Raw genomic sequence first — 27,485 nt, forward strand, 5'->3', positions numbered from 1 at the left:
TTCACTGTCCCGGCTCTCTCTCGTCCCGGCTCACTCTCCTCCCGCGCTGTTTTCCCTGTCCCGGCTCACTCTCCTCCCGCGCTGTTTTCAATGTCCCGGCTCACTCAGCTCCCGCGCTGTTTTCCCTGTCCCGACTCACTCTCCTCCCGCGCTGTTTTCACTGTCCCGGCTCTCTCTCCTCCCGCGCTGTTTTCAATGTCCCGGCTCACTCAGCTCCAGCGCTGTTTTCACTGTCCCGGCTCGCTCACCTCCCACGCTGTTTTCACTGTCCCGGCTCAGTCCCCTCTCGCGCTGTTTTCACTGTTCCGGCACACTCACCTCTCGCGCTGTTTTCATTGTCCCGGCTCACTCACCTCTCGCGCTGTTTTCAATGTCCCGGCTCACTCACCTCTCGCGCTGTTTTCAATGTCCCGGCTCTCTCACCTCCCGCGCTGTTTTCACTGTCCCGGCTCAGTCACCTCTCGCGCTGTTTACACTGTCCCGGCTCACTCACCTCTCGCGCTGTTTTCACTGTTCCGGCTCTCTCTCCTCCCGCGCTGTTTTCACTGTCCCGGCTCACTCACCTCCCACGCTGTTTTCACTGTCCCGGCTCACTCACCTCCCGTGCTGTTTTCTATGTCCCGGCTCACTCACCTCTCGCGCTGTTTTCACTGTCCCGGCTCTCTCTCCTCCCGCGCTGTTTTCACTGTCCCAGCTCACTCACCTCCCGCGCTGTTTTCACTGTCCCGGCTCACTCACCTCCCGCGCTGTTTTCAATGTCCCGGCTCACTCACCTCTCGCGCTGTTTTCACTGTCCCGGCTCTCTCTCCTCCCGCGCTGTTTTCACTGTCCCAGCTCACTCACCTCCCGCGCTGTTTTCACTGTCCCGGCTCACTCACCTCCCGCGCTGTTTTCACTGTCCCGGCTCACTCTCCTCCCGCGCTGTTTTCACTGTCCCGGCTCACTCACCTCCCGCGCTGTTTTCAATGTCCCGGCTCACTCACCCCCCGCGCTGTTTTCACTGTCCCGGCTCACACACCTCCCGCGCTGTTTTCACTGTCCCGGCTCACTCACCTCGCGCCCTGTTTTCACTGTCCCGGCTCACTCAGCTCCCACGCTGTTTTCAATATCCCGGCTCACTCACCTCTCGCGCTGTTTTCAATGTCCCGGCTCACTCACCTCCCGCACTGTTTTCTGTGTCCCGGCTCACTCACCTCTCGCGCTGTTTTCATTGTCCCGGCTCACTCACCTCCCGCACTGTTTTCTGTGTCCCGGCTCACTCACCTCTCGCGCTGTTTTCATTGTCCCGGCTCACTCACCTCTCGCACTGTTTTCAATGTCCCGGCTCACTCACCTCCCGCACTGTTTTCAATGTCCCGGCTCACTCAACTCTCGAGCTGTTTTCAATGTTCCAGCTCACTCACCTCCCACGCGGTTTTCACTGTCCCGGCTCACACACCTCCCGCGCTGGCTGTTTTCACTGTCCCGGCTTACTCACCTCCCGCGCTGTTTTCAATGTCCCAGCTCCCTCACCTCCCGCGCCTTTTTCAATGTCCCGGCTCACTCACCTCTCGCGCTGTTTTCACTGTCCCGGCTCACTCAGCTCCCGCGCTGTTTTCACTGTCCTGGCTCACTCACCTCCCGCGCTGTTTTCACTGTCCCGGCTCACTCACCTCCCGCGCTGTTTTCAATGTGCCGGCTCACTCACCTCGCGCCCTGTTTTCACTGTCCCGGCTCACTCAGCTCCCGCGCTGTTTTCAATGTCCCGGCTCACTCACCTCCCGCACTGTTTTCTGTGTCCCGGCTCACTCACCTCTCGCGCTGTTTTCAATGTCCCGGCTCACTCACCTCTCGCGCTGTTTTCAATGTCCCGGCTCACTCACCTCTCGCGCTGTTTTCAATGTCCTGGCTCACTCAACTCTCGAGCTGTTTTCACTGTCCCGGCTCACTCACCTCCCGCACTGTTTTCAATGTCCCGGCACACTCAGCTCCCGCGCTGTTTTCAATGTCCCGGCTCACTCACCTCCCGCGCTGTTTTCAATGTCCCGGCTCAGTCATCTCTCGCGCTGTTTTCACTGTCCCGGCTCACTCACCTCCCGTGCTGTTTTCAATGTCCCGGCTCACTCACCTCCCGCGCTGTTTTCACTGTCCCGGCTCACTCACCTCCCGCGCTGTTTTCACTGTCCCGGCTCACTCACCTCTCACGCTGTTTTCATTGTCCCGGCTCACTCACCTCCCGCGCTGTTTTCACTGTCCCGGCTCACTCTCCTCCCGCGCTGTTTTCACTGTCCCAGCTCACTCACCTCCCGCGCTGTTTTCACTGTCCCGGCTCACTCACCTCTCACGCTGTTTTCACTGTCCCGGCTCACTCACCTCCCGCGCTGTTTTCACTGTCCCGGCTCACTCAGCTCCCGCGCTGTTTTCAATGTCCCGGCTCACTCAGCTCCCGCGCTGTTTTCACTGTCCCGGCTCACTCACCTCCCGCGTTGTTTTCACTGTCCCGGCTCACTCTCCTCCCGCGCTGTTTTCACTGTCCTGGCTCACTCACCTCCCGCGCTGTTTTCACTGTCCCGGCTCACTCTCCTCCCGCGCTGTTTTCACTGTCCCGGCTCACTCTCCTCCCGCGTTGTTTTCACTGTCCCGGCTCACTCTCCTCCCGCGCTGTTTTCACTGTCCCGGCTCACTCACCTCCCGCGCTGTTTTCACTGTCCCGGCTCACTCACCTCCCGCGCTGTTTTCACTGTCCCGGCTCTGTTTTCACTGTCCCGGCTCACTCACCTCCCGCGCTGTTTTTAATGTTTCGGCTCGCTCACCTCCCACGCTGTTTTTAATGTTTCGGCTCACTCTCCTCTCGCGCTGTTTTCAATGTGCCGGCTCACTCACCTCGCGCCCTGTTTTCACTGTCCCGGCTCACTCAGCTCCCGCGCTGTTTTCAATGATCCGGCTCACTCAACTCCCGCACTGTTTTCTGTGTCCCGGTTCACTCACCTCCCGCGCTGTTTTCACTGTCCCGGCTCACTCAGCTCCCGCGCTGTTTTCAATGTCCCGGCTCACTCACCTCTCGCGCTGTTTTCAATGTCCCGGCTCACTCACCTCCCGCGCTGTTTTCACTATCCCGGCTCACTCACCTCCCGCGCTGTTTTCACTGTCCCGGCTCACTCACCTCTCGCGCTGTTTTCACTGTCCCGGCTCGCTCACCTCCCGCGCTGTTTTCACTGTCCCGGCTCACTCTCCTCTCGCGCTGTTTTCACTGTCCCGGCTCACTCACCTCCCGCGCTGTATTCACTGTCCCGGCTCACTCACCTCCCGCGCTGTTTTCACTGTCCCGGCTCACTCACCTCTCACGCAGTTTTCAATGTCCCGGCTCCCTCAGCTCCCGCGCTGTTTTCACTGTCCCGGTTCACTCTCTTCCCGCGCTGTTTTCACTGTCCCGGCTCTCTCTCCTCCCGCGCTGTTTTCAATGTCCCGGCTCATTCACCTCCCGCGCTGTTTTCAATGTCCCGGCTCTCTCACCTCTCGAGCTGTTTTCAATGTCCCGGCTCAGTCACCTCTCGCGCTGTTTTCACTGTCCCAGCTCACTCACCTCCCGCGCTGTTTTCTCTGTCCCGGCTCACTCACCTCTCACGCTGTTTTCATTGTCCCGGCTCACTCACCTCCCACGCTGTTTTCACTGTCCCGGCTCACTCTACTCCCGCGCTGTTTTCACTGTCCCTGCTCACTCAGCTCCCACGCTGTTTTCAATGTCCCGGCTCACTCAGCTCTCGCGCTGTTTTCAATGTCCCGGCTCACTCACCTCTCGCGCTGTCTTCACTGTCCCGGCTCAGTCACCTCCCGCGGTGTTTTCACTGTCCCGGCTCACTCACCTCCCGCGCTGTTTCAATGTCCCGGCTCACTCACCTCCCGCGTTGTTTTCACTGTCCCGGCTCACTCACCTCTCGCGCTGTTTTCAATGTCCCAGCTCACTCACCTCCCGCGCGGTTTTCACTGTCCCGGCTCACTCTCCTACCGCGCTGTTTTCCCTGTCCCGGCTCACTCTCCTCCCGCGCTGTTTTCACTGTCCCGGCTCTCTCTCCTCCCGCGCTGATTTCAATGTCCCGGCTCACTCACCTCCCGCGTTGTTTTCACTGTCCCGGCTCACTCACCTCTCGCGCTGTTTTCAATGTCCCAGCTCACTCACCTCCCGCGCAGTTTTCACTGTCCCGGCTCACTCACCTCTCGCGCTGTTTTCACTGTCCCGGCTCACTCACCTCTCGCGCTGTTTTCACTGTCCCGGCTCACTCACCTCCCGCGCTGTTTCAATGTCCCGGCTCACTCACCTCCCGCGCTGTTTCAATGTCCCGGCTCACTCACCTCTCGCACTGTTTTCACTGTCCCGGCTCACTCACCTCTCGCGCTGTTTTCACTGTCCCGGCTCACTCACCTCTCACGCTGTTTTCACTGTCCCGGCTCACTCACCTCCCGCGCTGTTTCAATGTCCCGGCTCACTCACCTCCCGCGTTGTTTTCACTGTCCCGGCTCACTCACCTCTCGCGCTGTTTTCAATGTCCCAGCTCACTCACCTCCCGCGCGGTTTTCACTGTCCCGGCTCACTCTCCTACCGCGCTGTTTTCCCTGTCCCGGCTCACTCTCCTCCCGCGCTGTTTTCACCGTCCCGGCTCTCTCTCCTCCTGCGCTGTTTTCACTGTCCCGGCTCACTCACCTCCCGCGCTGTTTTCAATGTCCCGGCTCACTCTCCTCCCGCCCTGTTTTCACTGTCCCGGCTCACTCACCTCCCGCGCTGTTTTCAATGTCCCGGCTCATTCTCCTCCCGCGCTGTTTTCAATGTCCCGGCTCACTCAGCTCCCGCGCTGTTTTCACTGTCCCGGCTCACTCACCTTCCGCGGTTTTCACTGTCCCGGCTCGCTCACCTCCCGCGCTGTTTTCACTCTCCCAGCTCACTCACCTCCCGCGCTGTTTTCACTGTCCCGGCTCACTCACCTCCCGCGCTGTTTTCACTGTCCCTGCTCTCTCTCCTCCTGCGCTGTTTTCACTGTCCCGGATCACTCTCCTCCCGCGCTGTTTTCAATGTCCCGGCTCACTCACCTCCCACGCTGTTTTAACTGTCCCGGCTCACTCACCTCCCGCGCTGTTTTCACTGTCCCGGCTCACTCACCTCCCAGCGCTGTTTTCAATGTCCCGGCCTACTCACCTCCCGCGCTGTTTTCTCTGTCCCGGCTCACTCTCCTCCCGCGCTGTTATCACTATCCCGGCTCACTCACCTCCCGTGCTGTTTTCACTGTCCCGGCTCACTCACCTCCCGCGCTGTTTTCACTGTCCCGTCTCACTCACCTCCCGTGCTGTTTTCACTGTCCCGGCTCACTCTCCTCCCGCGCTGTTTTCACTGTCCCGGCTCACTCACCTCCCGCGCTGTTTTCACTGTCCCGGCTCACTCTCCTCCCGCGCTGTTTTCACTGTCCCGGCTCACTCACCTCCCGCGCTGTTTTCACTGTCCCGGCTCACTCTCCTCCCGCGCTGTTTTCACTGTCCCGTCTCACTCACCTCTCGCGCTGTTTTCAATGTCCCGGCTCACTCACCTCCCGCGCTGTTTTAACTGTCCCGGCTCACTCACCTCCCGCGCTGTTTTCACTGTCCCGGCTCACTCACCTCCCGCGCTGTTTTCAATGACCCGGCCTACTCACCTCCCGCGCTGTTTTCACTGTCCCGGCTCACTCTCCTCCCGCGCTGTTTTCACTGTCCCGGCTCTCTCACCTCCCGCGCTGTTTTCAATGTCCCGGCCTACTCACCTCCCGCGCTGTTTTCACTATCCCGGCTCTCTCACCCCCCGCGCTGTTTACACTATCCCGGCTCACTCACCTCCCGCGCTGTTTTCAAAGTCCCGGCTCCCTCACCTCCCGCGCTGTTTTCACTGTCCCGGCTCACTCTCCTCCCGCGCTGTTTTCAATGTCCCGGCTCACTCACCTCCCGCGCTGTTTTCACTGTCCTGGCTCACTCACCTCTCGCGCTGTTTTCACTGTCCTGGCTCACTCACCTCCCGCGCTGTTTTCACTGTCCTGGCTCACTCACCTCTCGCGCTGTTTTCACTATCCCGGCTCACTCACCTCCCGCGCTGTTTTCACTGTCCTGGCTCACTCACCTCCCGCGCTGTTTTCACTGTCCCGGCTCACTCTCCTCCCGCGCTGTTTTCACTGTCCCGGCTCTCTCTCCTCCCGCGCTGTTTTCACTGTCCTGGCTCACTCACCTCTCGCGCTGTTTTCACTGTCCCGGCTCACTCACCTCTCGCGCTGTTTTCACTGTCCCGGCTCACTCACCTCCCGCGCTGTTTTCAATGTCCCGGCTCATTCTCCCCTCGCGCTGTTTTCAATGTGCCGGCTCACTCACCTCGCGCCCTGTTTTCACTGTCCCGGCTCACTCAGCTCCCGAGCTGTTTTCAATGTCCCGGCTCACTCTCCTCACGCGCTGTTTTCACTGTCCCAGCTCACTCACCTCCCGCGCTGTTTTCTCTGTCCCGGCTCACTCACCTCTCACGCTGTTTTCATTGTCCCGGCTCACTCACCTCCCACGCTGTTTTCACTGTCCCGGCTCACTCACCTCCCGCGCTGTTTTCAATGTCCCGGCTCACTCAGCTCTCGCGCTGTTTTCAATGTCCCGGCTCACTCACCTCTCGCGCTGTTTTCACTGTCCCTGCTCACTCAGCTCCCACGCTGTTTTCAATGTCCCGGCTCACTCAGCTCTCGCGCTGTTTTCAATGTCCCGGCTCACTCACCTCTCGCGCTGTCTTCACTGTCCCGGCTCAGTCACCTCCCGCGGTGTTTTCACTGTCCCGGCTCACTCACCTCCCGCGCTGTTTCAATGTCCCGGCTCACTCACCTCCCGCGTTGTTTTCACTGTCCCGGCTCACTCACCTCTCGCGCTGTTTTCAATGTCCCAGCTCACTCACCTCCCGCGCGGTTTTCACTGTCCCGGCTCACTCTCCTACCGCGCTGTTTTCCCTGTCCCGGCTCACTCTCCTCCCGCGCTGTTTTCACTGTCCCGGCTCTCTCTCCTCCCGCGCTGATTTCAATGTCCCGGCTCACTCACCTCCCGCGTTGTTTTCACTGTCCCGGCTCACTCACCTCTCGCGCTGTTTTCAATGTCCCAGCTCACTCACCTCCCGCGCAGTTTTCACTGTCCCGGCTCACTCACCTCTCGCGCTGTTTTCACTGTCCCGGCTCACTCACCTCTCGCGCTGTTTTCACTGTCCCGGCTCACTCACCTCCCGCGCTGTTTCAATGTCCCGGCTCACTCACCTCCCGCGCTGTTTCAATGTCCCGGCTCACTCACCTCTCGCACTGTTTTCACTGTCCCGGCTCACTCACCTCTCGCGCTGTTTTCACTGTCCCGGCTCACTCACCTCCCGCGCTGTTTCAATGTCCCGGCTCACTCACCTCCCGCGTTGTTTTCACTGTCCCGGCTCACTCACCTCTCGCGCTGTTTTCAATGTCCCAGCTCACTCACCTCCCGCGCGGTTTTCACTGTCCCGGCTCACTCTCCTACCGCGCTGTTTTCCCTGTCCCGGCTCACTCTCCTCCCGCGCTGTTTTCACTGTCCCGGCTCTCTCTCCTCCTGCGCTGTTTTCACTGTCCCGGCTCACTCACCTCCCGCGCTGTTTTCAATGTCCCGGCTCACTCTCCTCCCGCCTTGTTTTCACTGTCCCGGCTCACTCACCTCCCGCGCTGTTTTCAATGTCCCGGCTCACTCTCCTCCCGCGCTGTTTTCAATGTCCCGGCTCACTCAGCTCCCGCGCTGTTTTCACTGTCCCGGCTCACTCACCTTCCGCGGTTTTCACTGTCCCGGCTCGCTCACCTCCCGCGCTGTTTTCAATGTCCCAGCTCACTCACCTCCCGCGCTGTTTTCACTGTCCCGGCTCACTCACCTCCCGCGCTGTTTTCACTGTCCCTGCTCTCTCTCCTCCTGCGCTGTTTTCACTGTCCCGGCCTACTCACCTCCCGCGCTGTTTTCTCTGTCCCGGCTCACTCTCCTCCCGCGCTGTTATCACTATCCCGGCTCACTCACCTCCCGTGCTGTTTTCACTGTCCCGGCTCACTCACCTTCCGCGGTTTTCACTGTCCCGGCTCGCTCACCTCCCGCGCTGTTTTCAATGTCCCGGCTCACTCACCTCCCACGCTGTTTTAACTGTCCCGGCTCACTCACCTCCCGCGCTGTTTTCACTGTCCCGGCTCACTCACCTCCCGCGCTGTTTTCACTGTCCCGTCTCACTCACCTCCCGTGCTGTTTTCACTGTCCCGGCTCACTCTCCTCCCGCGCTGTTTTCACTGTCCCGGCTCACTCACCTCCCGCGCTGTTTTCACTGTCCCGGCTCACGCTCCTCCCGCGCTGTTTTCACTGTCCCGGCTCACTCACCTCCCGCGCTGTTTTCACTGTCCCGGCTCACTCTCCTCCCGCGCTGTTTTCACTGTCCCGTCTCACTCACCTCTCGCGCTGTTTTCAATGTCCCGGCTCACTCACCTCCCGCGCTGTTTTAACTGTCCCGGCTCACTCACCTCCCGCGCTGTTTTCACTGTCCCGGCTCACTCACCTCCCGCGCTGTTTTCAATGTCCCGGCCTACTCACCTCCCGCGCTGTTTTCACTGTCCCGGCTCACTCTCCTCCCGCGCTGTTTTCACTGTCCCGGCTCTCTCACCTCCCGCGCTGTTTTCAATGTCCCGGCCTACTCACCTCCCGCGCTGTTTTCACTATCCCGGCTCTCTCACCCCCCGCGCTGTTTACACTATCCCGGCTCACTCACCTCCCGCGCTGTTTTCAAAGTCCCGGCTCCCTCACCTCCCGCGCTGTTTTCACTGTCCCGGCTCACTCTCCTCCCGCGCTGTTTTCAATGTCCCGGCTCACTCACCTCCCGCGCTGTTTTCACTGTCCTGGCTCACTCACCTCTCGCGCTGTTTTCACTGTCCTGGCTCACTCACCTCCCGCGCTGTTTTCACTGTCCTGGCTCACTCACCTCTCGCGCTGTTTTCACTATCCCGGCTCACTCACCTCCCGCGCTGTTTTCACTGTCCTGGCTCACTCACCTCCCGCGCTGTTTTCACTGTCCCGGCTCACTCTCCTCCCGCGCTGTTTTCACTGTCCCGGCTCTCTCTCCTCCCGCGCTGTTTTCACTGTCCTGGCTCACTCACCTCTCGCGCTGTTTTCACTGTCCCGGCTCACTCACCTCTCGCGCTGTTTTCACTGTCCCGGCTCACTCACCTCCCGCGCTGTTTTCAATGTCCCGGCTCATTCTCCCCTCGCGCTGTTTTCAATGTGCCGGCTCACTCACCTCGCGCCCTGTTTTCACTGTCCCGGCTCACTCAGCTCCCGAGCTGTTTTCAATGTCCCGGCTCACTCTCCTCACGCGCTGTTTTCACTGTCCCGGCTCACTCACCTCCCGCGCTGTTTTCACTGTCCCGCCTCACTCAGCTCCCGCGCTGTTTTCAATGTCCCGGCTCATTCTCCCCTCGCGCTGTTTTCAATGTGCCGGCTCACTCACCTCGCGCCCTGTTTTCACTGTCCCGGCTCACTCAGCTCCCGAGCTGTTTTCAATGTCCCGGCTCACTCTCCTCACGCGCTGTTTTCACTGTCCCGGCTCACTCACCTCCCGCGCTGTTTTCACTGTCCCGCCTCACTCAGCTCCCGCGCTGTTTTCAATGTCCCGGCTCACTCACCTCCCGCGCTGTTTTCAATGTCCCGGCTCACTCACCTCTCGAGCTGTTTTCAATGTCCCAGCTCACTCACCTCCCGCGCGATTTTCACTGTCCCGGCTCACTCAGCTCCCGTGCTGTTTTCAATGTCCCGGCTCACTCACCTCCCGCACTGTTTTCAATGTCCCGGCTCACTCACCTCTCGCGCTGTTTTCAATGTCCCGGCTCACTCAGCTCCCACGCTGTTTTCACTGTCCCGGCTCACTCTCCTCTTGCGCTGTTTTCAATGTCCCGGCTCACTCTCCTCTCGCGCTGTTTTCAATGTCCCGGCTCACTCTCCTCTCGCGCTGTTTTCAATGTCCCGGCTCACTCTCCTCTCGCGCTGTTTTCAATGTCCCGGCTCACTCTCCTCTCGCGCTGTTTTCAATGTCCCGGCTCACTCTCCTCCCGCGCTGTTTTCAATGTCCCGGCTCAGTCACCTCTCGCGCTGTTTTCACTGTCCCAGCTCACTCACCTCCCGCGCTGTTTTCACTGTCCCGGCTCACTCACCTCTCACGCTGTTTTCATTGTCCCGGCTCACTCTCCTCCCGCGCTGTTTTCACTGTCCCTGCTCACACCGCTCCCGCGCTGTTTTCACTGTCCCGGCTCACTCACCTCCCGCGCTGTTTTCACTGTCCCGGCTCACTCACCTCCCGCGCTGTTTTCACTGTCCCTGCTCACTCAGCTCCCGCGCTGTTTTTACTGTCCCGGCTCACTCACCTCCCGCGCTGTTTTCACTGTCCCGGCTCACTCACCTCTCACGCTGTTTTCATTGTCCCGGCTCACTCACCTCCCGCACTGTTTTCACTTTCCCGGCTCACTCTCCTCCCGCGCTGTTTTCACTGTCCCGGCTCACTCTCCTCCCGCTCTGCTTTCAATGTCCCGGCTCACTCAGCTCCCGCGCTGTTTTCAATCTCCCGGCTCACTCACCTCTCGAGCTGTTTTCAATGTCCCAGCTCACTCACCTCCCGCGCGGTTTTCACTGTCCCGGCTCACTCTCCTACCGCGCTGTTTTCCCTGTCCCGGCTCACTCTCCTCCCTCGTTGTTTTCACTGTCCCGGCTTTCTCTCCTCCCGCGCTGTTTTCAATGTCCCGGCTCACTCAGCTCCCGCGCTGTTTTCAATGTCCCGGCTCACTCACCTCCCGCGGTTTTCACTGTCCCGGCTCGCTCACCTCCCACGCTGTTTTCACTGTCCCGGCTGTCTCTCCTCCCGCGCTGTTTTCACTGTCCCGGCTCACTCAGCTCCCGCGCTGTTTTCACTGTCCCGGCTCTCTCTCCTCCCGCGCTGTTTTCACTGTCCCGGCTCACTCACCTTCCGCGCTGTTTTCACTGTCCCGGCTCACTCTCCTCCCGCGCTGTTTTCAATGTCCCGGCTCAGTCATCTCTCGCGCTGTTTTCACTGTCCCGGCTCACTCACCTCCCGCGCTGTTTTCACTGTCCCGGCTCACTCACCTCCCGCGCTGTTTTCACTGTCCCGGCTCACTCTCCTCCCGCGCTGTTTTCAATGTCCCGTCTCACTCACCTCTCGACTGTTTTCAATGTCCCGGCTCACTCACATCCCGCGCGGTTTTCGCTGTCCTGGCTCACTCAGCTCCCGCGCTGTTTTCAATGTCCCGGCTCACTCACCTCTCGCGCTGTTTTCAATGTCCCGGCTCACTCACCCCTCGCGCTGTTTCCAATGTCCCGGCTCACTCACCTCTCGCGCTGTTTTCAATGTCCCGGCTCACTCACCTCTCGCGCTGTTTTCACTGTCCCGGCTCACTCAGCTCCCGCGCTGTTTTCACTGTCCCGGCTCACTCTCGTCCCGGCTCACTCTCCTCCCGCACTGTTTTCCCTGTCCCGGCTCACTCTCCTCCCGCGCTGTTTTCACTGTCCCGGCTCTCTCTCGTCCCGGCTCACTCTCCTCCCGCGCTGTTTTCCCTGTCCCGGCTCACTCTCCTCCCGCGCTGTTTTCAATGTCCCGGCTCACTCAGCTCCCGCGCTGTTTTCCCTGTCCCGGCTCACTCTCCTCCCGCGCTGTTTTCACTGTCCCGGCTCTCTCTCCTCCCGCGCTGTTTTCAATGTCCCGGCTCACTCAGCTCCAGCGCTGTTTTCACTGTCCCGGCTCGCTCACCTCCCACGCTGTTTTCACTGTCCCGGCTCAGTCACCTCTCGCGCTGTTTTCACTGTTCCGGCACACTCACCTCTCGACTGTTTTCAATGTCCCGGCTCACTCACATCCCGCGCGGTTTTCGCTGTCCTGGCTCACTCAGCTCCCGCGCTGTTTTCAATGTCCCGGCTCACTCACCTCTCGCGCTGTTTTCAATGTCCCGGATCACTCACCCCTAGCGCTGTTTCCAATGTCCCGGCTCACTCACCTCTCGCGCTGTTTTCAATGTCCCGGCTCACTCACCTCTCGCGCTGTTTTCACTGTCCCGGCTCACTCAGCTCCCGCGCTGTTTTCACTGTCCCGGCTCACTCTCGTCCCGGCTCACTCTCCTCCCGCGCTGTTTTCACTGTCCCGGCTCTCTCTCGTCCCGGCTCACTCTCCTCCCGCGCTGTTTTCCCTGTCCCGGCTCACTCTCCTCCCGCGCTGTTTTCAATGTCCCGGCTCACTCAGCTCCCGCGCTGTTTTCCCTGTCCCGGCTCACTCTCCTCCCGCGCTGTTTTCACTGTCCCGGCTCTCTCTCCTCCCGCGCTGTTTTCAATGTCCCGGCTCACTCAGCTCCAGCGCTGTTTTCACTGTCCCGGCTCGCTCACCTCCCACGCTGTTTTCACTGTCCCGGCTCAGTCACCTCTCGCGCTGTTTTCACTGTTCCGGCACACTCACCTCTCGCGCTGTTTTCAATGTCCCGGCTCACTCACCTCTCGCGCTGTTTTCATTGTCCCGGCTCACTCACCTCCCGCGCTGTTTTCACTGTCCAGGCTCACTCACCTCCCGCGCTGTTGTCAATGTCCCGGCTCGCTCACCTCCCACGCTGTTTTCACTGTCCCGGCTCAGTCACCTCTCGCGCTGTTTTCACTGTTCCGGCACACTCACCTCTCGCGCTGTTTTCAATGTCCCGGCTCACTCACCTCCCGCGCTGTTTTCACTGTCCCGGCTCAGTCACCTCTCGCGCTGTTTACACTGTCCCGGCTCACTCACCTCTCGCGCTGTTTTCACTGTCCCGGCTCTCTCTCCTCCCGCCCTGTTTTCACTATCCCGACTCACTCACCTCCCGCGCTGTTTTCACTGTCCCGGCTCAGTCACCTCCCGCGCTGTTTTCACTGTCCCGGCTCTCTCTCCTCCCGCGCTGTTTTCACTGTCCCGGCTCACTCACCTCCCGCGCTGTTTTCAATGTCCCGGCTCACTCACCTTCCGCGCTGTTTTCACTGTTCCGGCTCACTCACCTCCCGCGCTGTTTTCACTGTCCCGGCTCACTCAGCTCCCGCGCTGTTTTCACTGTCCCGGCTCACTCACCTCTCGCGCTGTTTACACTGTCCCGGCTCTCTCTCCTCCCGCGCTCTTTTCAATGTCCCGGCTCACTCACCTCTCGCGCTGTTTTCACTGTCCCGGCTCACTCACCTCTCGCGCTGTTTTCACTGTCCCGGCTCACTCACCTACCGCGCTGTTTTCAATGTCCCGGCTCACTCTCCTCCCGCGCTGTTTTCACTGTCCCGGCTCACTCACCTCCCGCGCTGTTTTCAATGTCCCGGCCTACTCACGTCCCGCACTGTTTTCACTGTCCCGGCTCACTCTCCTCCCGCGCTGTTTTCACTGTCCCGGATTACTCACCTCCCCCGCTGTTTTCAATGTCCCGGCTCACTCACCTCCCGCGCTGTTTTCACTGTCCCGGCTCACTCACCCCCCGCGCTGTTTTCACTGTCCCGGCTCACACACCTCCCGCGCTGTTTTCACTGTCCCGGCTTACTCACCTCCCGCGCTGTTTTCAATGTCCCGGCTCCCTCACCTCCCGCGCTGTTTTCAATGTCCCGGCTCACTCACCTCTCGCGCTGTTTTAACTGTCCCGGCTCACTCAGCTCCCGCGCTGTTTTCACTGTCCTGGCTCACTCACCTCCCGCGCTGTTTTCACTGTCCCGGCACACTCACCTCCCGCGCTGTTTTCAATGTGCCGGCTCACTCTCCTCTCGCGCTGTTTTCAATGTGCCGGCTCACTCACCTCCCGCGCTGTTTTCACTGTCCCGGCTCACTCACCTCTCGCGCTGTTTTCAATGTCCCGGCTCACTCACCTCTCGCACTGTTTTCACTGTCCCGGCTCACTCACCTCCCGCACTGTTTTCAATGTCCCGGCTCACTCAGCTCCCGCACTGTTTTCAATGTCCCGGCTCACTCAGCTCCCGCGCTGTTTTCACTGTCCCGGCTCACTCACCTCCCGCACTGTTTTCAATGTCCAGGCTCACTCAGCTCCCGCGCTGTTTTCAATGTCCCGGCTCACTCACCTCCCGCGCTGTTTTCACTGTCCCGGCTCACTCACCTCATGCGCTGTTTTCAATGTCCCGGCTCAGTCATCTCTCGCGCTGTTTTCACTGTCCCGGCTCACTCACCTCCCGCGCTGTTTTCAATGTCCCGGCTCAGTCATCTCTCGCGCTGTTTTCACTGTCCCGGCTCACTCACCTCCCGCGCTGTTTTCACTGTCCCGGCTCACTCACCTCTCGCGCTGTTTTCAATGTCCCGGCTCAGTCATCTCTCGCGCTGTTTTCACTGTCCCGGCTCACTCACCTCCCGCGCTGTTTTCAATGTCCCGGCTCACTCACCTCCCGCGCTGTTTTCACTGTCCCGGCTCACTCACCTCCCGCGCTGTTTTCATTGTCCCGGCTCACTCACCTCCCGCGCTGTTTTCACTGTCCCGGCTCACTCACCTCCCGCGCTGTTTTCATTGTCCCGGCTCACTCACCTCCCGCGCTGTTTTCATTGTCCCGGCTCACTCTCCTCCCGCGCTGTTTTCACTGTCCCGGCTCACTCAACTCTCACGCTGTTTTCATTGTCCCGGCTCACTCACCTCCCGCGCTGTTTTCACTGTCCCGGCTCACTCTCCTCCCGCGCTGTTTTCACTGTCCCAGCTCACTCTCCTCACGCGCTGTTTTCACTGTCCCGGCTCACTCACCTCCCGCACTGTTTTCACTGTCCCGGCTCACTCTCCTCCCGCTCTGTTTTCACTGTCCCGGCTCACTCACCTCCCGCGCTGTTTTCACTGTCCCGGCTCACTCACCTCCCGCGCTGTTTTCACTGTCCCGGCTCACTCTCCTCCCGCTCTGTTTTCACTGTCCCGGCTCACTCAGCTCCCGCGCTGTTTTCAATGTCCCGGCTCACTCAGCTCCCGCGCTGTTTTCAATGTCCCGGCTCCCTTACCTCCCGCGCTGTTTTCAATGTCCCGGCTCACTCACCTCCCGCGCTGTTTTCACTGTCCCGGCTCACTCACCCCCCGCGCTGTTTTCACTGTCCCGGCTCACACACCTCCCGCGCTGTTTTCACTGTCCCGGCTTACTCACCTCCCGCGCTGTTTTCAATGTCCCGGCTCCCTCACCTCCCGCGCTGTTTTCAATGTCCCGGCTCACTCACCTCTCGCGCTGTTTTAACTGTCCCGGCTCACTCAGCTCCCGCGCTGTTTTCACTGTCCTGGCTCACTCACCTCCCGCGCTGTTTTCACTGTCCCGGCACACTCACCTCCCGCGCTGTTTTCAATGTCCCGGCTCACTCTCCTCTCGCGCTGTTTTCACTGTCCCGGCTCACTCACCTCCCGCGCTGTTTTCAATGTCCCGGCTCACTCACCTCTCGCACTGTTTTCACTGTCCCGGCTCACTCACCTCCCGCACTGTTTTCAATGTCCCGGCTCACTCAGCTCCCGCACTGTTTTCAATGTCCCGGCTCACTCAGCTCCCGCGCTGTTTTCACTGTCCCGGCTCACTCACCTCCCGCACTGTTTTCAATGTCCAGGCTCACTCAGCTCCCGCGCTGTTTTCTATGTCCCGGCTCACTCACCTCCCGCGCTGTTTTCACTGTCCCGGCTCACTCACCTCATGCGCTGTTTTCAATGTCCCGGCTCAGTCATCTCTCGCGCTGTTTTCACTGTCCCGGCTCACTCACCTCCCGCGCTGTTTTCAATGTCCCGGCTCAGTCATCTCTCGCGCTGTTTTCACTGTGCCGGCTCACTCACCTCCCGCGCTGTTTTCACTGTCCCGGCTCACTCACCTCCCGCGCTGTTTTCATTGTCCCGGCTCACTCACCTCCCGCGCTGTTTTCATTGTCCCGGCTCACTCTCCTCCCGCGCTGTTTTCACTGTCCCGGCTCACTCAACTCTCACGCTGTTTTCATTGTCCCGGCTCACTCACCTCCCGCGCTGTTTTCACTGTCCCGGCTCACTCTCCTCCCGCGCTGTTTTCACTGTCCCAGCTCACTCTCCTCACGCGCTGTTTTCACTGTCCCGGCTCACTCACCTCCCGCACTGTTTTCACTGTCCCGGCTCACTCTCCTCCCGCTCTGTTTTCACTGTCCCGGCTCACTCACCTCCCGCGCTGTTTTCACTGTCCCGGCTCACTCACCTCCCGCGCTGTTTTCACTGTCCCGGCTCACTCTCCTCCCGCTCTGTTTTCACTGTCCCGGCTCACTCAGCTCCCGCGCTGTTTTCAATGTCCCGGCTCACTCAGCTCCCGCGCTGTTTTCAATGTCCCGGCTCCCTTACCTCCCGCGCTGTTTTCAATGTCCAGGCTCACTCAGCTCCCGCGCTGTTTTCACTGTCCCGGCTCACTCTCCTCCCGCGCTGTTTTCAATGTCCCGGCTCCCTCAGCTACCGCGCTGTTTTCAATGTCCCGGCTCACTCAGCTCCCGCGCTGTTTTCAATGTCCAGGCTCACTCACCTCCCGCGCTGTTTTCACTGTCCTGGCACACTCACCTCCCGCGCTGTTTTCACTGTCCCGGCTCACTCACCTCCCGCGCTGTTTTCACTGTCCCGGCTCACTCAGCTCCCGCGCTGTTTTCAATGATCCGGCTCACTCAACTCCCGCACTGTTTTCTGTGTCCCGGTTCACTCACCTCCCGCGCTGTTTTCACTGTCCCGGCTCACTCAGCTCCCGCGCTGTTTTCAATGTCCCGGCTCACTCACCTCCCGCGCTTTTTTCACTATCCCGGCTCACTCACCTCTCGCGCTGTTTTCACTGTCCCGGCTCACTCTCCTCTCGCGCTGTTTTCACTGTCCCGGCTCACTCACCTCTCGCGCTGTTTTCACTGTCCCGGCTCACTCACCTCCCGCGCTGTTTTCAATGTCCCGGCTCAGTCATCTCTCGCGCTGTATTCACTGTCCCGGCTCACTCACCTCCCGCGCTGTTTTCACTGTCCCGGCTCACTCACCTCTCACGCTGTTTTCAATGTCCCGGCTCAGTCATCTCTCGCGCTGTATTCACTGTCCCGGCTCACTCACCTCCCGCGCTGTTTTCACTGTCCCGGCTCACTCTCCTCCCGCGCTGTTTTCAATGTCCCGGCTCACTCAGCTGCCGCGCTGTTTTCAATGTCCCGGCTCATTCACCTCCCGCGCTGTTTTCAATGTCCCGGCTCACTCACCTCTCGAGCTGTTTTCAATGTCCCAGCTCACTCACCTCCCGCGCGGTTTTCACTGTCCCGGCTCACTCACCTCTCGCGCTGTTTTCACTGTCCCGGCTCACTCACCTCCCGCGCTGTTTTCAATCTCCCGGCTCACTCACCTCTCGCGCTGTTTTCAATGTCCCGGCTCACTCACCTCCCTCGCTGTTTTCACTGTCCCGGCTCACTCAGCTCCCGCGCTGTTTTCAATGTCCCGGCTCACTCAGCTCCCGCGCTGTTTTCACTGTCCCGGCTCACTCTCCTACCGCGCTGTTTTCCCTGTCCCGGCTCACTCTCCTCCCGCGCTGTTTTCCCTGTCCCGGCTCACTCTCCTCCCGCGCTGTTTTCAATGTCCCGGCTCACACACCTCCCGCACTGTTTTCAATGTCCCGGCTCACTCACCTCTCGCGCTGTTTTCAATGACCCGGCTCACTCACCTCCCGCGCTGTTTTCACTGTCCCGGCTCACTCACCTCCCGCGCTGTTTTCACTGTCCCGGCTCACTCACCTCCCGCGCTGTTTTCACTGTCCCGGCTCACTCACCTCCCGCGCTGTTTTCACTGTCCCGGCTCACTCAGCTCCCGCGCTGTTTTCACTGTCCCGGCTCACTCTCGTCCCGGCTCACTCTCCTCCCGCGCTGTTTTCACTGTCCCGGCTCTCTCTCGTCCCGGCTCACTCTCCTCCCGCGCTGTTTTCCCTGTCCCGGCTCACTCACCTCCCGCGCTGTTTTCAATGTCCCGGCTCACTCAGCTCCCGCGCTGTTTTCCCTGTCCCGGCTCACTCTCCTCCCGCGCTGTTTTCACTGTCCCGGCTCTCTCTCCTCCCGCGCTGTTTTCAATGTCCCGGCTCACTCAGCTCCAGCGCTGTTTTCACTGTCCCGGCTCGCTCACCTCCCACGCTGTTTTCACTGTCCCGGCTCAGTCACCTCTCGCGCTGTTTTCACTGTTCCGGCACACTCACCTCTCGCGCTGTTCTCAATGTCCCGGTTCACTCAACTCTCGCGCTGTTTTCATTGTCCCGGCTCACTCACCTCCCGCGCTGTTTTCACTGTCCAGGCTCACTCACCTCCCGCGCTGTTGTCAATGTCCCGGCTCGCTCACCTCCCACGCTGTTTTCACTGTCCCGGCTCAGTCACCTCTCGCGCTGTTTTCACTATTCCGGCACACTCACCTCTCGCGCTGTTTTCAATGTCCCGGCTCACTCACCTCCCGCGCTGTTTTCACTGTCCCGGCTCAGTCACCTCTCGCGCTGTTTACACTGTCCCGGCTCACTCACCTCTCGCACTGTTTTCACTGTCCCGGCTCTCTCTCCTCCCGCCCTGTTTTCACTATCCCGACTCACTCACCTCCCGCGCTGTTTTCACTGTCCCGGCTCAGTCACCTCCCGCGCTGTTTTCACTGTCCCGGCTCTCTCTCCTCCCGCGCTGTTTTCACTGTCCCGGCTCACTCACCTCCCGCGCTGTTTTCAATGTCCCGGCTCACTCACCTTCCGCGCTGTTTTCACTGTCCCGGCTCACTCACCTCCCGCGCTGTTTTCACTGTCCCGGCTCACTCACCTACCGCGCTGTTTTCAATGTCCCGGCTCACTCTCCTCCCGCGCTGTTTTCACTGTCCCGGCTCACTCACCTCCCGCGCTGTTTTCAATGTCCCGGCCTACTCACGTCCCGCGCTGTTTTCACTGTCCCGGCTCACTCTCCTCCCGCGCTGTTTTCACTGTCCCGGATTACTCACCTCCCCCGCTGTTTTCAATGTCCCGGCTCACTCACCTCCCGCGCTGTTTTCACTGTCCCGGCTCACTCACCCCCCCGCGCTGTTTTCACTGTCCCGGCTCACACACCTCCCGCGCTGTTTTCACTGTCCCGGCTTACTCACCTCCCGCGCTGTTTTCAATGTCCCGGCTCCCTCACCTCCCGCGCTGTTTTCAATGTCCCGGCTCACTCACCTCTCGCGCTGTTTTAACTGTCCCGGCTCACTCAGCTCCCGCGCTGTTTTCACTGTCCTGGCTCACTCACCTCCCGCGCTGTTTTCACTGTCCCGGCACACTCACCTCCCGCGCTGTTTTCAATGTCCCGGCTCACTCTCCTCTCACGCTGTTTTCAATGTGCCGGCTCACTCACCTCCCGCGCTGTTTTCACTGTCCCGGCTCACTCACCTCTCGCGCTGTTTTCAATGTCCCGGCTCACTCACCTCTCGCACTGTTTTCACTGTCCCGGCTCACTCACCTCCCGCACTGTTTTCAATGTCCCGGCTCACTCAGCTCCCGCACTGTTTTCAATGTCCCGGCTCACTCAGCTCCCGCGCTGTTTTCACTGTCCCGGCTCACTCACCTCCCGCACTGTTTTCAATGTCCAGGCTCACTCAGCTCCCGCGCTGTTTTCAATGTCCCGGCTCACTCACCTCCCGCGCTGTTTTCACTGTCCCGGCTCACTCACCTCATGCGCTGTTTTCAATGTCCCGGCTCAGTCATCTCTCGCGCTGTTTTCACTGTCCCGGCTCACTCACCTCCCGCGCTGTTTTCACTGTCCCGGCTCACTCAACCCTCGCGCTGTTTTCAATGTCCCGGCTCAGTCATCTCTCGCGCTGTTTTCACTGTCCCGGCTCACTCACCTCCCGCGCTGTTTTCAATGTCCCGGCTCACTCACCTCCCGCGCTGTTTTCACTGTCCCGGCTCACTCACCTCCCGCGCTGTTTTCATTGTCCCGGCTCACTCACCTCCCGCGCTGTTTTCACTGTCCCGGCTCACTCACCTCCCGCGCTGTTTTCATTGTCCCGGCTCACTCACCTCCCGCGCTGTTTTCATTGTCCCGGCTCACTCTCCTCCCGCGCTGTTTTCACTGTCCCGGCTCACTCAACTCTCACGCTGTTTTCATTGTCCCGGCTCACTCACCTCCCGCGCTGTTTTCACTGTCCCGGCTCACTCTCCTCCCGCGCTGTTTTCACTGTCCCAGCTCACTCTCCTCACGCGCTGTTTTCACTGTCCCGGCTCACTCACCTCCCGCACTGTTTTCACTGTCCCGGCTCACTCTCCTCCCGCTCTGTTTTCACTGTCCCGGCTCACTCACCTCCCGCGCTGTTTTCACTGTCCCGGCTCACTCACCTCCCGCGCTGTTTTCACTGTCCCGGCTCACTCTCCTCCCGCTCTGTTTTCACTGTCCCGGCTCACTCAGCTCCCGCGCTGTTTTCAATGTCCCGGCTCACTCAGCTCCCGCGCTGTTTTCAATGTCCCGGCTCCCTTACCTCCCGCGCTGTTTTCAATGTCCAGGCTCACTCAGCTCCCGCGCTGTTTTCACTGTCCCGGCTCACTCTCCTCCCGCGCTGTTTTCACTGTCCCGGCTCACTCACCTCCCGCGCTGTTTTCACTGTCCCAGCTCACTCTCCTCACGCGCTGTTTTCACTGTCCCGGCTCACTCACCTCCCGCGCTGTTTTCACTGTCCCGGCTCACTCACCTCCCGCGCTGTTTTCACTGTCCCGGCTCACTCTCCTCCTGCTCTGTTTTCACTGTCCCGGCTCACTTAGCTCCCGCGCTGTTTTCAATGTCCCGGCTCACTCAGCTCCCGCGCTGTTTTCACTGTCCCGGCTCACTCTCCTCCCGCGCTGTTTTCACTGTCCCGGCTCACTCAGCTCCCGCGCTGTTTTCAATGTCCCGGCTCACTCAGCTCCCGCGCTGTTTTCACTGTCCAGGCTCACTCACCTCCCGCGCTGTTGTCAATGTCCCGGCTCGCTCACCTCCCACGCTGTTTTCACTGTCCCGGCTCAGTCACCTCTCGCGCTGTTTTCACTGTTCCGGCACACTCACCTCTCGCGCTGTTTTCAATGTCCCGGCTCACTCACCTCCCGCGCTGTTTTCACTGTCCCGGCTCAGTCACGTCTCGCGCTGTTTACACTGTCCCGGCTCACTCACCTCTCGCGCTGTTTTCACTGTCCCGGCTCTCTCTCCTCCCGCCCTGTTTTCACTATCCCGACTCACTCACCTCCCGCGCTGTTTTCACTGTCCCGGCTCAGTCACCTCCCGCGCTGTTTTCACTGTCCCGGCTCTCTCTCCTCCCGCGCTGTTTTCACTGTCCCGGCTCACTCACCTCCCGCGCTGTTTTCAATGTCCCGGCTCACTCACCTTCCGCGCTGTTTTCACTGTCCCGGCTCACTCACCTCCCGCGCTGTTTTCACTGTCCCGGCTCACTCAGCTCCCGCGCTGTTTTCACTGTCCCGGCTCACTCACCTCTCGCGCTGTTTTCACTGTCCCGGCTCACTCACCTCTCGCGCTGTTTTCACTGTCCCGGCTCACTCACCTACCGCGCTGTTTTCAATGTCCCGGCTCACTCTCCTCCCGCGCTGTTTTCACTGTCCCGGCTCACTCACCTCCCGCGCTGTTTTCAATGTCCCGGCCTACTCACGTCCCGCGCTGTTTTCACTGTCCCGGCTCACTCTCCTCCCGCGCTGTTTTCACTGTCCCGGATTACTCACCTCCCCCGCTGTTTTCAATGTCCCGGCTCACTCACCTCCCGCGCTGTTTTCACTGTCCCGGCTCACTCACCCCCCACGCTGTTTTCACTGTCCCGGCTCACACACCTCCCGCGCTGTTTTCACTGTCCCGGCTTACTCACCTCCCGCGCTGTTTTCAATGTCCCGGCTCCCTCACCTCCCGCGCTGTTTTCAATGTCCCGGCTCACTCACCTCTCGCGCTGTTTTCACTGTCCCGGCTCACTCAACTCTCACGCTGTTTTCATTGTCCCGGCTCACTCACCTCCCGCGCTGTTTTCACTGTCCCGGCTCACTCTCCTCCCGCGCTGTTTTCACTGTCCCAGCTCACTCTCCTCACGCGCTGTTTTCACTGTCCCGGCTCACTCACCTCCCGCACTGTTTTCACTGTCCCGGCTCACTCTCCTCCCGCTCTGTTTTCACTGTCCCGGCTCACTCACCTCCCGCGCTGTTTTCACTGTCCCGGCTCACTCACCACCCGCGCTGTTTTCACTGTCCCGGCTCACTCTCCTCCCGCGCTGTTTTCAATGTCCCGGCTCACTCAGCTCCCGCGCTGTTTTCACTGTCCCGGCTCACTCTCCTCCCGCGCTGTTTTCACTGTCCCGGCTCACTCACCTCCCGCGCTGTTTTCACTGTCCCAGCTCACTCTCCTCACGCGCTGTTTTCACTGTCCCAGCTCACTCACCTCCCGCGCTGTTTTCACTGTCCCGGCTCACTCACCTCCCGCGCTGTTTTCACTGTCCCGGCTCACTCTCCTCCTGCTCTGTTTTCACTGTCCCGGCTCACTTAGCTCCCGCGCTGTTTTCAATGTCCCGGCTCACTCAGCTCCCGCGCTGTTTTCACTGTCCCGGCTCACTCTCCTCCCGCGCTGTTTTCACTGTCCCGGCTCACTCAGCTCCCGCGCTGTTTTCAATGTCCCGGCTCCCTCAGCTCCCGCGCTGTTTTCAATGTCCCGGCTCACTCAGCTCCCGCGCTGTTTTCAATGTCCCGGCTCCCTTACCTCCCGCGCTGTTTTCAATGTCCCGGCTCACTCAGCTCCCGCGCTGTTTTCAATGTCCAGGCTCACTCACCTCCCGCGCTGTTTTCACTGTCCTGGCACACTCACCTCCCGCGCTGTTTTCACTGTCCCGGCTCACTCACCTCCCGCGCTGTTTTCACTGTCCCGGCTCACTCAGCTCCCGCGCTGTTTTCAATGATCCGGCTCACTCAACTCCCGCACTGTTTTCTGTGTCCCGGTTCACTCACCTCCCGCGCTGTTTTCACTGTCCCGGCTCACTCAGCTCCCGCGCTGTTTTCAATGTCCCGGCTCACTCACCTCCCGCGCTGTTTTCACTATCCCGGCTCACTCACCTCTCGCGCTGTTTTCACTGTCCCGGCTCACTCTCCTCTCGCGCTGTTTTCACTGTCCCGGCTCACTCACCTCTCGCGCTGTTTTCACTGTCCCGGCTCACTCACCTCCCGCGCTGTTTTCAATGTCCCGGCTCAGTCATCTCTCGCGCTGTATTCACTGTCCCGGCTCACTCACCTCCCGCGCTGTTTTCACTGTCCCGGCTCACTCACCTCTCACGCTGTTTTCAATGTCCCGGCTCCCTCAGCTCCCGCGCTGTTTTCACTGTCCCGGCTCACTCTCCTCCCGCGCTGTTTTCAATGTCCCGGCTCACTCAGCTGCCGCGCTGTTTTCAATGTCCCGGCTCACTCACCTCCCTCGCTGTTTTCACTGTCCCGGCTCACTCAGCTCCCGCGCTGTTTTCAATGTCCCGGCTCACTCAGCTCCCGCGCTGTTTTCACTGTCCCGGCTCACTCTCCTACCGCGCTGTTTTCCCTGTCCCGGCTCACTCTCCTCCCGCGCTGTTTTCAATGTCCCGGCTCACACACCTCCCGCACTGTTTTCAATGTCCCGGCTCACTCACCTCCCGCGCTGTTTTCACTGTCCCGGCTCACTCACCTCCCGCGCTGTTTTCACTGTCCCGGCTCACTCACCTCCCGCGCTGTTTTCACTGTCCCGGCTCACTCAGCTCCCGCGCTGTTTTCACTGTCCCGGCTCACTCACCTCCCGCGCTGTTTTCACTGTCCCGGCTCACTCACCTCCCGCGCTGTTTTCAATGTCCCGGCTCACTCAGCTCCCGCGCTGTTTTCAATGTCCCGGCTCACTCAGCTCCCGCGCTGTTTTCACTGTCCCGGCTCACTCTCCTCCCGCGCTGTTTTCCCTGTCCCGGCTCACTCTCCTCCCGCGCTGTTTTCACTTTCCCGGCTCTCTCTCCTCCCGCGTTGTTTTCAATGTCCCGGCTCACTCACCTCTCGCGCTGGTTTCACTGTCCCGGCTATCTCTCCTCCCGCGCTGTTTTCACTCTCCCGGCTCACTCACCTCCCGCGCTGTTTTAACTGTCCCAGCTCACTCACCCCCCGCGCTGTTTTAACTGTCCCGGCTCACTCACCCCCCGTGCTGTTTTCACTGTCCCGGCTCACACACCTCCCGCGCTGTTTTCACTGTCCCGGCTCACTCACCTCTCGCGCAGTTTTCAATGTACCGGCTCACTCAGCTCCCGCGCTGTTTTCACTGTCCCGGCTCACTCACCTCCCGCGCTGTTTTCACTGTCCCGGCTCACACACCTCCCGCGCTGTTTTCACTGTCCCGGCTCAGTCACCTCTCGCGCTGTTTACACTGTCGCGGCTCACTCACCTCTCGCGCTGTTTTCACTGTCCCGGCTCTCTCTCCTCCCGCGCTGTTTTCACTATCCCGGCTCACTCACCTCCCGCGCTGTTTTCACTGTCCCGGCTCAGTCACCTCTCGCGCTGTTTTCACTGTCCCGGCTCACTCACCTCTCGCGCTGTTTTCACTGTCCCGGCTCACTCACCTCCCGCGCTGTTTTCACTGTCCCGGCTCACTCACCTCCCGCGCTGTTTTCACTGTCCCGGCTCACTCTCCTCCCGCGCTGTTTTCAATGTCCCGGCTCACTCAGCTCCCGCGCTGTTTTCAATGTCCTGCTCACTCAGCTCCCGCGCTGTTTTCAATGTCCCGGCTCACTCACCTCCCGCGCTGTTTTAACTGTCCCAGCTCACTCACCCCCCACGCTGTTTTCACTGTCCCGCCTCACTCTGCTCCCGCGCTGTTTTCAATGTCCCGGCTCACTCACCTCCCGCGCTGTTTTCAATGTCCCGGCTCACTCACCTCTCGAGCTGTTTTCAATGTCCCGGCTCACTCAGCTCCCGCGCTGTTTTCAATGTCCCGGCTCACTCAGCTCCCGCGCTGTTTTCATTGTCCCGGCTCACTCACCTCCCGCGCTGTTTTCACTGTCCCGGCTCACTCAGCTCCCGCGCGATTTTCACTGTCCCGGCTCACTCACCTCCCGCGCTGTTTTCAATGTCCCGGCTCACTCACCTCACGTGCTGTTTTCAATGTCCCGGCTCACTCACCTCTCGCGCTGTTTTCCCTGTCCCGGCTCACTCTCCTCCCGCGCTGTTTTCAATGTCCCGGCTCACACACCTCCCGCACTGTTTTCAATGTCCCGGCTCACTCACCTCCCGCGCTGTTTTCACTGTCCCGGCTCACTCACCTCCCGCGCTGTTTTCACTGTCCCGGCTCACTCACCTCCCGCGCTGTTTTCACTGTCCCGGCTCACTCAGCTCCCGCGCTGTTTTCACTGTCCCGGCTCACTCACCTCCCGCGCTGTTTTCACTGTCCCGGCTCACTCACCTCCCGCGCTGTTTTCAATGTCCCGGCTCACTCAGCTCCCGCGCTGTTTTCAATGTCCCGGCTCACTCAGCTCCCGCGCTGTTTTCACTGTCCCGGCTCACTCTCCTCCCGCGCTGTTTTCCCTGTCCCGGCTCACTCTCCTCCCGCGCTGTTTTCACTTTCCCGGCTCTCTCTCCTCCCGCGTTGTTTTCAATGTCCCGGCTCACTCACCTCTCGCGCTGGTTTCACTGTCCCGGCTATCTCTCCTCCCGCGCTGTTTTCACTCTCCCGGCTCACTCACCTCCCGCGCTGTTTTAACTGTCCCAGCTCACTCACCCCCCGCGCTGTTTTAACTGTCCCGGCTCACTCACCCCCCGTGCTGTTTTCACTGTCCCGGCTCACACACCTCCCGCGCTGTTTTCACTGTCCCGGCTCACTCACCTCTCGCGCAGTTTTCAATGTACCGGCTCACTCAGCTCCCGCGCTGTTTTCACTGTCCCGGCTCACTCACCTCCCGCGCTGTTTTCACTGTCCCGGCTCACACACCTCCCGCGCTGTTTTCACTGTCCCGGCTCAGTCACCTCTCGCGCTGTTTACACTGTCGCGGCTCACTCACCTCTCGCGCTGTTTTCACTGTCCCGGCTCTCTCTCCTCCCGCGCTGTTTTCACTATCCCGGCTCACTCACCTCCCGCGCTGTTTTCACTGTCCCGGCTCAGTCACCTCTCGCGCTGTTTTCACTGTCCCGGCTCACTCACCTCTCGCGCTGTTTTCACTGTCCCGGCTCACTCACCTCCCGCGCTGTTTTCACTGTCCCGGCTCACTCACCTCCCGCGCTGTTTTCACTGTCCCGGCTCACTCTCCTCCCGCGCTGTTTTCAATGTCCCGGCTCACTCAGCTCCCGCGCTGTTTTCAATGTCCTGCTCACTCAGCTCCCGCGCTGTTTTCAATGTCCCGGCTCACTCACCTCCCGCGCTGTTTTAACTGTCCCAGCTCACTCACCCCCCACGCTGTTTTCACTGTCCCGCCTCACTCTGCTCCCGCGCTGTTTTCAATGTCCCGGCTCACTCACCTCCCGCGCTGTTTTCAATGTCCCGGCTCACTCACCTCTCGAGCTGTTTTCAATGTCCCGGCTCACTCAGCTCCCGCGCTGTTTTCAATGTCCCGGCTCACTCAGCTCCCGCGCTGTTTTCATTGTCCCGGCTCACTCACCTCCCGCGCTGTTTTCACTGTCCCGGCTCACTCAGCTCCCGCGCGATTTTCACTGTCCCGGCTCACTCACCTCCCGCGCTGTTTTCAATGTCCCGGCTCACTCACCTCACGTGCTGTTTTCAATGTCCCGGCTCACTCACCTCTCGCGCTGTTTTCATTGTCCCGGCTCACTCACCTCCCGCACTGTTTTCAATGTCCCGGCTCACTCACCTCTCGCGCTGTTTTCAATGTCCCGGCTAACTCACCTCTCGAGCTGTTTTCAATGTCCCGGCTCACTCACCTCCCGCGCTGTTTTCAATGTCCCGGCTCACTCACCTCTCGCGCTGTTTTCAATGTCCCGGCTAACTCACCTCCCGCGCTGTTTTCACTGTCCCGGCTCACTCAGCTCCCGCGCTGTTTTCAATGTCCCAGCTCACTCAGCTCCCGCGCTGTTTTCACTGTCCCGGCTCACTCTCCTCCCGCGCTGTTTTCACTGTCCCGGCTTACTCTCCTCCCGCGCGGTTTTCACTGTCCAGGCTCACTCAGCTCCCGCGCTGTTTTCAATGTCCCGGCTCACTCACCTCTCGCGCTGTTTTCACTGTCCCGGCTCACTCACCTCTCGCGCTGTCTTCAATGTCCCGGCTCACTCACCTCTCGAGCTGTTTTCAATGTCCCGGCTCACTCAGCTCCCGCGCTGTTTTCAATGTCCCGGCTCACTCACCTCTCGCGCTGTTTTCACTGTCCCGGCTCACTCACCTCTCGCGCTGTCTTCAATGTCCCGGCTCACTCACCTCTCGAGCTGTTTTCAATGTCCCGGCTCACTCAGCTCCAGCGCTGTTTTCAATGTCCCGGCTCGCTCACCTCCCGCGCTGTTTTCACTGTCCCGGCTTACTCTCCTCCCGCGCT

Source organism: Scyliorhinus torazame, chromosome 31 (assembly GCF_047496885.1).
Source record: "Scyliorhinus torazame isolate Kashiwa2021f chromosome 31, sScyTor2.1, whole genome shotgun sequence".
In the NCBI taxonomy this organism is placed as follows: domain Eukaryota; kingdom Metazoa; phylum Chordata; class Chondrichthyes; order Carcharhiniformes; family Scyliorhinidae; genus Scyliorhinus; species Scyliorhinus torazame.